Genomic DNA, 12,127 nt, shown 5'->3' with positions numbered 1-12,127 from the left:
GAAATACAGACTACCCGTACTACCCTGTTAGCACGCTAGCTGTGAGGCAGTTCTAATAGCTTTGAGCTGGTGTTTTAATGCTATGCTTAGAAACGAGAGACATTTGAATTATGATCTTAAAACTTAGCATTCCTTGCGTGAATATTTCATCAGCTGCTTCTAAAGCCATTTCAATTTCTTTTTATGAGCCCTGAGAAAGGACTGGGATAGGGTCAGGGTTCAAAAGCTGTGTGGAGATAGAGAGAGGAGCGAATGAGTAAAAGGAAGATGGGATGGAGAATGGATTTGACCATGAGTGTAGAGTGCTGCTTTGATTAGCCTGGAACAGATATATGGAGGATGAAGACCAGCTCTGAAGCTCCGCCGGTAATCAATTCCAGACTGAGCAGCCATTTTCATCAAGAAGAAAGATTGGAACTGGAGCAGGTGTGTTTAAAGCGAAGGGTAGGACACCGCGTACGGTCATCAGGCTCGGCCATCCGTCTTCCTTAAGCCTGTATCCGCGCGCTGGCCCTTTAAGAAATCAATCTCCATTCAGGCCACTGTCGCGCCTCCTTCCCTTCCCGCGCTGTAGAGTGATGGACTTCTGGTAAATACGACATTACCGCTGAGTTAAAGGCTGGCATTTATCTTCATTTGTCCCTCTCTCACTCTCTCAGCAGGGGCATACATTATCTGGCTTAAGCGAAAAACAAAGAGACAGCTACTGAATGTCCACTTGTGATGCATGGAGTATGAAGAAAGTGCGGGAAAGTGCCTCACCAAGGCACTTTTTTAGGGTGCACCCATGGCTGACACAGGTGTTTTTTCAGAGATTGCATAACACTGCAGACCAATCACTGACCAATGGAATGAGATGACCAATGCCAATGGCTGGGAAAAAGTAAAAAAAGTGTTCTCTGGAGCGATGGCGCTCCCTCCTGTACCTCTTGGGGTTCATTTGGACTTTTTTGTGACCAACATTAGTACCTGATGTCACTAACACTCTCATGGCTGACTGCCATCAAATCCTCACAGCAATGTTTCAACACCTAAGTCTAAAGCTTTCCCAGTGGAAAGCTGTATTACATTCATATGTAGTTTAATGTGTGATTCAACCAAGAACAAGTTTATGCTATAAGTTCGGCCAGTGCTAGGCCGCAAGACCAAGGAAATCCTGGGTAGTTGCCAGAAGATGTGCTCTTTTAGCGTTTTCAACCAAGAGAACTCTGGTTTGGAAGCAGTTCTGTTCAAGATTCTTGGAACCTTGGTGCTGTTCAACTCTACTCTGAGATAACACTTTATTTGAGGCTCTGTGCTCTTTCTGGAGCATCTTTAGCTCGATCCGCCCACAGATGCAGTGACGGTTCGAGCTGAAGTAGCAACTATTCTTTGGTTCCAGCTGGGAATAATTTTGATGGTAAGGAATCCATTTTTGTTGGTGTAACTGTGCAACAGTGTAACGGGAAGTGAATCTGTAGTCTGTGTCTAGTAGATGTGTGGTCAGTGTACTGGCATTAACTGGCTGCCGTCACATTGTCCAGGTGGATCCTACACATTAGCGGCTCTTGAGGCGACTCACTAAATTCCTAAAAATTATGACATAATTAGGGGTCTAGAACAGTGCTGCATTTGTGTAAATATTTTCAATAATGCATTTATCATACTATAACAACCAATGTAGACATAGAAGAAAATGAGACCACTGCTCTTCAGATAGCACAGAGGACAGCCAATGAAGCTTGAAACGAAAATGTAGCAATATGACTTCATTTCCATAGAATCGCTATCGTGTGCCAAATATCTTTCTAAATACTTGCAGCTATGTTCACAGGACAGAATGTTGTCTGGAGAAAAGTGTGAATAAAGATAGCAGGAACAAAAATGAGTCATTGTTCCTGTGGAGTTTAGCTCTCATTTTCTGCAGTGTTTTCATTTTTAAAAGCTAGTGTCCTTCAGTGGTTCCTGCATGTCTTCATTTAAAGCATTCTTTGAGCTGAGCCAGGCATGTGATAAATTTCCCCACACCTCCGTGAAAATATTTGTTTAATATCAGTGACAAGGTGGAGACAGGGGAGTGAGCAGCTAGTTCACTGGCGCTCATGCCATTCAGCAGCTGTTTTTCAGCTTACAGAGGAATTAATAGATCAAATCACTCGCTCAGCATTATGATTTAAATGTTGTGGTTCAACCCCCAATATCCCACCCCCACCCCCACAAACCCTGGAATAAAGGATCCCCCCCCCCAACCCTGTGGGAGTTCAGGCACAGTATCAGGTTTCATTCATATTTTTAGAGTCAACAGGCTAACACAAACATATCAGGGGGGTTAGACCACTGGAGGAGTGAGCCTCATGTTCTTCAGTTGCTTCCTGTTTTAAAATCTGGGGGCTGAGGGATTGGGGAGGACTGAGGGGTTGGTGGAAGAGCCTACTCTGATTGAAACTCACCTCATTCACACAACATTTATTTTGTTCTTGTCACACACAGTGGGTAACTAGCCATTCTTAAAGTTTCAGTTCCCTTAGTTACTGTTGCTATGTTCTTCAAACTTTCAGCACAGGCTAACATACATAGCATCTTAGCTAACATGGTACAGTGGATACTATTAAAGCACATAGATAAAAACATTGATAACATTTTTTAGAATTAAAACAAGGGAACAACCTTTTAACCACTTAATGTTAAGGTTGAAAGTTTTTATGTTTAATAACAAGGTTTCAAATAATTCAAAGCTAGAGCTCATAAAGCTAACACTGGAGCTAACCAGAGCAATGTGAGTGATTAGGTTTTTCAGCAAGTTTTAGTCAAGGAGTGCAAAAAATGGGAATTAAGTCTGCAAACATTTACATTCATTTTTTTTCATGAATGCTAATAAACTAGCTTAGCTTGTTGACCAAAACCTTTTCTTTTTTTTGACAAGAAGATCATTGCAATGTCATACCAGCACACCCTGCACTACCATTAAAATTCTAAAATTAATCATCATATATAATTTGACCAGGGGTGTCCAAATATTTGCAGACAGCTGTATCTATGTGTCATTTGCACAGTGCTCGTGTGTGTGTATAGCACCTAAAATGAGACGCAAAACAGGATCGCTGTTGTCATGATTTCCCATGTCACATTTGATGAAAACACGGTCCCATTTGCTGGGAGCATGCTGTCCACTTTGATACATCCCGGTCCAAAAGTGGGAGGGATATTCTGCTATATCTTAGACCTGATCATGATCCCACCAACAGGTAGAGTGTGGAAATGTCGTTTAAACTGACTTTAAAAAAACCCATTTGGCTGTAAATTTCCTGTGCCTGCCGCTGATAAGGTCAACTGTCAGTCTCAGGGAGGAGTGTGTGAAAATGGGACGCTTCATATTGGCCCTTTAAGCTGTCATCGAGGTGCTTGTCATGCATGCCATTACACGGGGTCGAGCCAGGCCTATAACAAGCTCCCCGGGATATGAAAAGATATGCACATAATAAAGAGAGCCTTCATGCAGCCGCCAGTGATTGACTGCGCACGAGGCTCAGGGGCGACGCAGGTCTGCGCCCTTGTGGAGCTCCTCAACACTCTTTTTCTGCTTTTCTATTTTTAAAGATAAGCTTTCCTGCTGCTTTTATGGCCGTCTCGATGGAGGGCAGATGTGATTTAGGGCAGGAGTGGTCCCCGAGGAGTCTTAGAAAGCGGGACGTCCGAGGAGAGTTCGATTCGGCCCAGTGGTTCTCTAGGGCACAGAGGATTGTGTTAGGAGACTGCTGCTAGCAAAACTTCTCCTGACTTACTGCCAGCAATAACAAGAGTATGGGGTCATCTGTTGTTCTTGTTATTAATCCTAACTCACTTCACTGAAACACAATCTTGAGTTCTAGCCTCAGGTTTGGAGGCAGGTTTGGAGCCACTGATGTTAGCCCTAGTTTGTCTGTTGTTGCTGTGTATGTGGCTTTTTGGTCTAACAACAACTTATGTATTGCAGTATGTCCAGGACAGAGTTTGTTGTGAACGGCTGAGAAGCATTTCTACTTGTTGGGCTTGTTACAGCGACCATATCAAAAATTTAGCATTAAAAAATAATGGTTTTAATTAGAATTGCTTAATTAATGCTAATGCTCACTGCTACCAACATTTTACTACGGCAAAAACAAGAGTACACATACAACACACTTACGAGGTCGGGAGTCCATGCAGGCACAACTAGCTTTGGACCCCAACACACGCACCCACACACAGATACACAAACACACACAGACACCACACCTCCACATTAGTCATCACGTCTGTTAGCTCACATAGCAGAATTGAGACGTTAGTGTTCTCCTCCAAGAGCGCTGAGCTGTTCTGAGACGTTGAGTTAGCAGCAGTTCATCCCATCATTGACCGCCTTAGGAATCTTTTCCTGTCAGCAGCTGTTATCACAGAAGATAGGAATTAGCAAGAAACAACCAGATTTGTTAGTGACATTGTGATATTACAGTGAAAATCTTCAACATTAAAGCACATAGTATGTAATGTAGGGCGGCACGGTCACTCAGCTCCAGGGAGCTGGAGGTTGTAGGTTCAAGTCACACTCTGGGTGACTGTCTGTGAGGAGTGTTCTCCTTGGTGTGTTCTCTCTGTGTCTGCGTAGGTTTCCTTCAGGTGCTCTCCCACAGTCCTAAAACACACGTTAGTGACATTGGTGGATTGGTGACTCAGAATGGTCCGAATGTGTGAGTGTGTGTCACCCTGTGAAGGACTGGCGCCCCCTCCAGTGTGTGTTCCTGCCTAGTGCCCGGTGATTCCGGAGAGGCTCCAGACCCTCCGCGACCCTGAACTGCATAAGTGGTTACAGATAATGTAATGTTATGAACTTTTTGGCTTCATTTTTACTGTTGTATAACATTTTGGTAATTGTATCAAAAATGTTGTCAAAAGAAAATAAACATTCCTTGTAATATGCTACAATTTTGTCATTTATCTGGAAAAAGACAAGGGAAAAGTTCCAATTTTTCTTTACTGAAAATAATAGTGATGCAAAACAATTGCACTCCAGCTATGGGTGGGTTCAGGACCAGGTCTAATATAATACCCCTCCCACTGATGGACCAGGGACAGACAGCAGGCTCCCAGCAGGACCGTGTATTTCTCAATTGTGACATGGGAAATCATGACAGCTTCAAACCTGTTTATTAGTGTTAGTGTGTGTTGTGCTGGTAGGACATTAAAATCACCTCCTTATGTCTACACTCACTATTCAGCTCCACTGACCTTTTAAGAGCATTTTGTAGTCTTAAAATGAAAGACTGTAGTCAGTTACTCTGCATACTTTCACCTTGTTCTTCAATGGTCAGGATCCCCACAGGACCACTACAGAGCCGGTATGATTTGAATGGTGGATCATTCTCAATGCTGTGGTGACACCGGTGTGGTGGTTGTGTGTCACGTTTGTACGAGTGGATCAGACTTGGCAGTGCACTGTCGACTCTAAACACATCTAACAAGCTTTGTTCTCAGGCCATCATCCCAATCCTCAGATGCACTTATTTACCTGATCAGATTTTTAGCTGTGAAATTATTATCCCATGCTAGATGGCATATGGCTACCTCAGGCGATGGTCCAGAGGGGAGAGGAACATCATCATCCACTGGGGAGGTAGGAAGCGTGTGAAAAGCCTGTGACTGACAGCTTGTGTGAAAGCCATTATCGGTCCCAGTTGGAGAGTGGTGAGATCTTCCTGAGTCAAGCCTGTGGCTCCTGTTTCCCCTACGGGGGCCTAGGAAAGACAAACTGTGCTGAATTCAAAAAAAGGACCTTGAAACTTGTTGTGCTCCTCCGAGACTCTGCAGTGGGGGAATCAAGGAGAATCAAAATTCCCGATCAGCATACAGTATTTTTATTACTCTTACATCAGAATACATGTTTCTCACCACCGAAGTACAGGCCTGATAATGCTGTCGTATTCATAGCTATTTTATAAATAACATCTACTCTCCAGCACATATATATCTGATTTCTTAGCATTTCTATTTAGGCCGTCAGTTCTAGTTAGAACCGTAACCTCTGGTTCTCAAACACCGCTCAAACGTATTACAGTTACAAACTTAGGGTGACCAGACGTCCTCTTTTCGCCGGACATGTCCTCTTTTCGGGACCTAAAAGATGTGCCCGGCCGGGATTCCAAAACTGTCCGGGACTTTGCCGTCCACAGTCTCCCCCCTGTCCCAATTCTTACAATAAGCCCTAATCCCTTTCTTGAAGTGTGCACGTCAATGACATTGTTGTAGATGAGCAAAAGGGGCGTGCCGGGATCAAGTGTTGAAGGGGTCAGAGCTCAGAGCAGAAATGGGACAGTTATACTCCAGTAGCACTGCTGTGACTGATCCACTCATGCCAGCACAACACAAACTAACACATCACCACCACCACGCCTCCATCCAAATCATACCCGCTCTGTGGTGGTCCTGACCATTGAAGAACAGGGTGAAATGGGGCAAACAAAGGATGCAGAGCCACAGATGGACTACTGAGTGCTCCTGTATGGTCAGTGGCTCTGATAAAATGGACAGCCCAGGAACAAGGAGGTTATTTGAATGTTTCAGCTCATCTGTGTATTTGTGCTGTCTCAGAGCTTTGCTTGTTAATAAAATCATGAAACGATAAGACGAAGCAATATCTGAGTCGTCTCCACTGTTATAAGAGTGATACTGGAATTTCATAACCTTATCAAACATGTTGGCAGCTTGTGAGCTGCGTCTGCTGATCTGGCTGTGGATTTGCATGTGTAGGTGTGTTGTGGATGCATTAAATATTTATTGCGTTCTTTGTGCTGAGCTGGAGCTTGTTTTTCATTTTCTAATAAAAATCCCGTCGTACTCTCTGAGATGCCTCACGAGGAGCTACTGTACGAATATGAGGAACTGTAATAGGATGGAGCTGTCTGTATTAACGCATGGACTCACAGGAATCCCTTCAGCTGTTTTGATTGGGGGATGTTTATAGAGCGTTTCACAGTGGAGGACTACTGCTAAGTGAGAGATATTCATAATGTTGTTTACTCTTATTGGTGCAGTTATGCATATTAACTTCGCTAAGGTCTGATGGTCTGATAACCAGGTCTTTCATCATTTACCTAGAGCTAGAGATGGTTTCTGCAATAACACGGAATATAAATTTCTCTCTACTATGATATTCCTGCAGTTTCTTTCAAATTCAGATACACCAAGATAGAAAACATTTGTATCCTCTGGGATCTCCACAGGATGTGAGATTCGCCTTGCTTGGCCGCATGAGATGTAAATTCGGCTTCTTTCCTGCCTGAAAATAAGTAATCCGTGTGGAAGGGAGGGTTAGGTTTTGCCAGGGAATTTCTGGTAAACATTAAGGCTTTTGTTTCACATTCAGCTCCTTGTTTGTTTGTTAAAGCTCTGATTTGGAATCAGTTTGTTTCACGTTGTAATGCCTCAAGTCTTTCTTGATTGGTTTGAAATTTGGCTCATTCATACTTTTACTCTAACCATTTCATCCTGTTTAGAGTCGAGGTGACGCCAGAGCTTACCCGGAATAACTGGGTGCAGGATTACACTCTGGACAGTCCATCAACAGGTTTTTACACACACACACTTTTGACTGGGGATCGAACCCAAACAGTGTTATTGCTCCCCTCAACATCCATGGCTGAGGTTTGCTTTAACAAGAAACCTAAGCTCCAACAGTCCAACGGGTGCTGGGATAGCTGCTGTGTGTGTGTGTGTGTGTGTGTGTGTGTGTGTGAATGTTTGTGTCTGCCTGTCTATCTGTGTTCACTGCCTTGGATGGGATAAATGTAGAGGAAAAAATGTGTTCTGCAATGACAATGCCTTTAAACATATGGCAACAAGCGTTTTGTGGAGATTGCTGTTGAATGATGGTGAACATCACTATTGTCCGGTGTATATAGCAGTTATATTTACAAAAGATTCTTTGAGCGATGCCAAAGAAGAACTGCTTTTGGTTCCATAAAAAAACACTTCTGTTTAAGAAATGTGTGAAGAACCTTTTAAGGTTTAAAAATCCATCACTCGGTCTTAAGTTTCTTTACCAATTTAAACACAAAATGGTTCTTTATGGAAACAACAAGTCCTTCTATGGCATCACTCAAAGAACCTTCTGTAGCACCTTAAGAGTCTATAGGTAAAAATACTATAAAATGACAGTAATGCAACAATTTATAAAATGTAAGTATCAGTAGATTTCAGAAATAGCAAACTCTTTCGCCCTGATCTTCTGTCAAAGCAAAAAAAAAAAAAAAAAAAGTTATTCATCTGAGCAGTAAGGGTTTATATGTCAATAAATAAATAGCAATAAAAGAATAAAAACAAATAGTATTACTACAGTGATTGTGATATTTTGCGGTGAAGGTGTTGGTTTTTGTCATGCCCTTGCCCTCTCCTGTTTTGTCCTATGTCTGTTTCCCTACCATGTTCTCATGTAGCACACGACTTTGTTTTTGTGCTTTGTTTTTGCTCTGCCTTTGTCCCGCCTCTGTCTCATTAGTGTTTCCAGGTGTTCCTCATTTGTCCTGTCCACTTATACCCCTCTGTTTGCAGCGTTCTCTTGTGTGTGTAGATGTGTTTCTGTGTCTCCTAGTTACCCATGTCTACCCTGGTTCATGGCTGTTTCCTGTCTGTCCCTCTCTAGTCCTGTTCAGTTTAAAGTAGTTTCTTTTCTGTTCAAGTTTCCTCGTATTTGTTTTTTTTCTCCTTTAAATAAAGTTCCTTGCGTGTACGTCCACCTCCTCATCTTTCCTGCCCAGCCATGACAGTTTTAAACTTTCCAAGTCATCATCATAAGTGCCTAAGCCTTTTGCACAGTATTGTGAATTACATTGTATATCGACACTTGTATTGGGGGTGCCAGGGTTCTGATCCTGACTGTCCAGTGCATGTTTCTGGGTTGTGTTGAATGCTTCCTTGTAGGCTCTGGACCCACCGTGACCCTGATCAGTATGAAATGTTTACAGACTATTAATGAAGGGATGAACAAAGCAGGAAACTATCCTACATTATTGCATATGCACTCATTTGGCCAGAAAACAAACCAAACAAAAAACACTCCCCCCCTTGCTCCAGAAAATGGTTTGATCTACTCCCCAAGGCCACCGGCTCTACAGCAATACCTGATAAATCTCTCTTAGAAACACACCATAAAGCCTTTCATTAACAGCCTCCTTAATCATAGTGAAATCTTCTTTACCAGCAGTTAATCAGATTAACTCTGTAAATCCTTCATTGTGTGGAGGTACGAGTACAAGCTGAGAGCAGGTCATGTCACCCCCTGCAAACTTTTGGCAGGCCTTCTGATTCATTGTTCCAAAAATGTATCCCAAAAAATAATGGTGCCTGTGGCTTGTGTGAGGAGAAATACTGAAAAATGCATAGCACATCTGGAACATCTGTCCCTGCTGGCACATCTCCTTCAACCTGGGAGTTCAGTTGTCAAATATAAGAACACTCTGCAACATTAACTGCAGTTTTACTTTGAGTGTTTGTTTGCTTGTTGTTTACCAGTTGTATCGTTTGTGAGCTGTGTTGTTTTGGACTTTCCTCACTGACTTTGGTTTATGTCAATAGCTCAATTGGAACCAACCAAGAGACTTTTGATTGAGCTGGGGGTTTCTTCACCATGGTAGCAGAATTAACCAAGATTTAGGTCAATAGTTAGTGAGTAAATATCCAGTATCACATTAAATGGTGAAGCAAATTCATTCTAGCACCTGAGGCTACTGCAACTGTTAAGTTGGAATGAGAAGGTTAAAAAACAGCTGAATAAGAAAATGAATCAAGACTTATATCACAGAAGAGTTAAGAGTGGGTGATAATATTTGCTTGTCAAACACTTCTGAAGGCATACAATGCTCTAAGTTTAATTTAAAGTCCAGCAGTGCTCATCTGATATCACTGCAGACTGGTAGAGCTACCCACTATCTACAGAGCACCAATATTAGCCTGTGAATTAAGTGCTTTTTTCTGTTCTGTTTTAATCACTACACCATGTAACTCAATTCCAAGGGGCGAGATGAGTCTCAGAAACAAGGGATAGAGGTAAAAATAAGAAATGGTATGCGACCTTTGTGACTGCAACAACAAAGTGGACTTGACCTAAGCCTGGGACTTTCTTACCATGCTACTGGAGTTGAGTTGCCTGGCTGTAACCTGAAGTAGTGCCATTGACTAGACTTGAGCTGCAAACTGAACATTTTTTCTTGCTGTTGATGTGTAATTTTAAGGTGTCCTTGAGTGTAAGATGTATAAAGTATACACACTCATTACCGTAAAGCAGCGACCCTGTGAAAAGCTATTCTGAATGGAATCTTGATCCGTCATGATACCTCCTGGAATTAATAACGTAGATCCTACGTCACTGTCTGTAGTTTCTCACTTGCATGTTCGTTTTGGGCCTTGCTTGTCCAAGGTGACCCGCTCTTTGTAGGGCAGACCAAATAGAGGCTAAACTTAATTTCTGTAATAATGTTGCTCCTCCGAGACCAGCATGACCTCCATGTGCCGAGGTGCGGGGGAGGGAACAGATTGTGTATGATACACTCTTTTCTCTTGTAGCGCTCACGTAGATAGAAGAAAAGGCAATGAGGGTGGACTGCGCAGAAATAATCAACAGTCACCTTGAAGACATGGTCCTTCAAAAGCAGGATGTGGCCGAATCTATAATTGTGTGGATTCCATTAGAGCTGGAGGGAGTGAGATTAACCCCTCAGGAGCTGAAGGAAATTGCGCAGCAGAGATGAGGGAGATAGGCGACGTGTGTGATCGTGGGCCAAATGAGAACGTGCAGGTATTTAACCACAGAGCACGCAATCTTGCTTGAGAGTGATTACACATGAAAAAAGAAAAGCCCACCCTACCAACACACAATCAGTCTCGAAAATCAGGTTTGGCTGCTGGTTACCAAAGAGCTGTGGTGGTAGATACAAGAGATAGAAGCAGAGCTACAAGGCTCTGCAATATAATTGAGTCACACAGTCAAATAAATAAATAAAACAAAACAAATGAATCTCAAACGTGTGTCACTCTGTTATGAGTGGATCAGACACAGCAGTTCTGCTGGATTTTAATTTTTTTTTTAAACTGTGCCCACTTACTGACCACTTGTTTAGACACATACGCCTTCTTGGTCCACCTTAAGTCAAGGCAGATACAGGAGTTCATCTGTAGCTGTAGCATTTGTGTTGGTCATCTTCTAGTCCTTCATCAGTGGTCACTAGATACTGTTGGCTGGATACTTTTAGTTGGTGAACTAAACTCCAGCAGCACTGTTGTGTCTGATCCACTTGTATTATCACAAAACACACTAACACACCACCACCACGTCAGTTTCACTGCACACTGAGAATGATCCACCACTCAAATCATAATCTCACTGGACAAAAAAATAGTCACTTTCCTCCTGCAGATGTTGTGCAATGGGGATGATTGTGCTATAAATACCTGTAAGGCTTGTGATTCGTAGATTGAAACGAGGTGGGACAGGGCGGTGAATGTCTTGTTCCATGTGTGGAAAATGGGTCACAAAGCAGATGTTAATGATCATGAAAAAGGAGTGACTGCATTTGGAAGTGCCAAAAGCCATAGTGTTAAGGAAGTAGCTGAATTTGCAGGTGTACAGATGTGAATGGTCATGAAGTTCAAAGAGCAGTAGTAGCACAAACCCCAGTGTACTTGAAATTCTCCTCAGCGTTGTGGCAGATATAGGGACCTCTGAGGGCCTCTTGCATGTCACCGTGCTCTGTATGTTCATAGTATACTGTTCCCTGTGGATTGTTCTTTCAGAAACTGGTTGTAAAGTGCCTGTGTTGACTTCTAGAAACAATTCTATCCTGGAAATATAGTGATTTCATTCATATGCTGATGGTCCGGTCCATCGTTTTTGTCTTTCGGCCACTATTCTGATGAGACATCAAATTCCCTGTACATCAAATGAGACATTCACTGCACTGCACCACCTCTTCTCAATTTATTGATCCTGTTGCACACCTTGCAGGAATTTACAGCCTGGTTGTCCCCATGTAATGACATCTGCAGGGGCCTGAAATTGGTAAATTGGCACATTAAACAAGCAAGGTGACAATTTTTTGTGTGTGGGTAGCTTATCTGATCTGTGGTGGTTTGGTGGGGGTCC

The sequence above is a fragment of the Hoplias malabaricus genome, chromosome 1, assembly GCF_029633855.1.
Source record: "Hoplias malabaricus isolate fHopMal1 chromosome 1, fHopMal1.hap1, whole genome shotgun sequence".
In the NCBI taxonomy this organism is placed as follows: Eukaryota; Metazoa; Chordata; class Actinopteri; order Characiformes; family Erythrinidae; genus Hoplias; species Hoplias malabaricus.
This window is presented reverse-complemented; position numbering follows the sequence as displayed.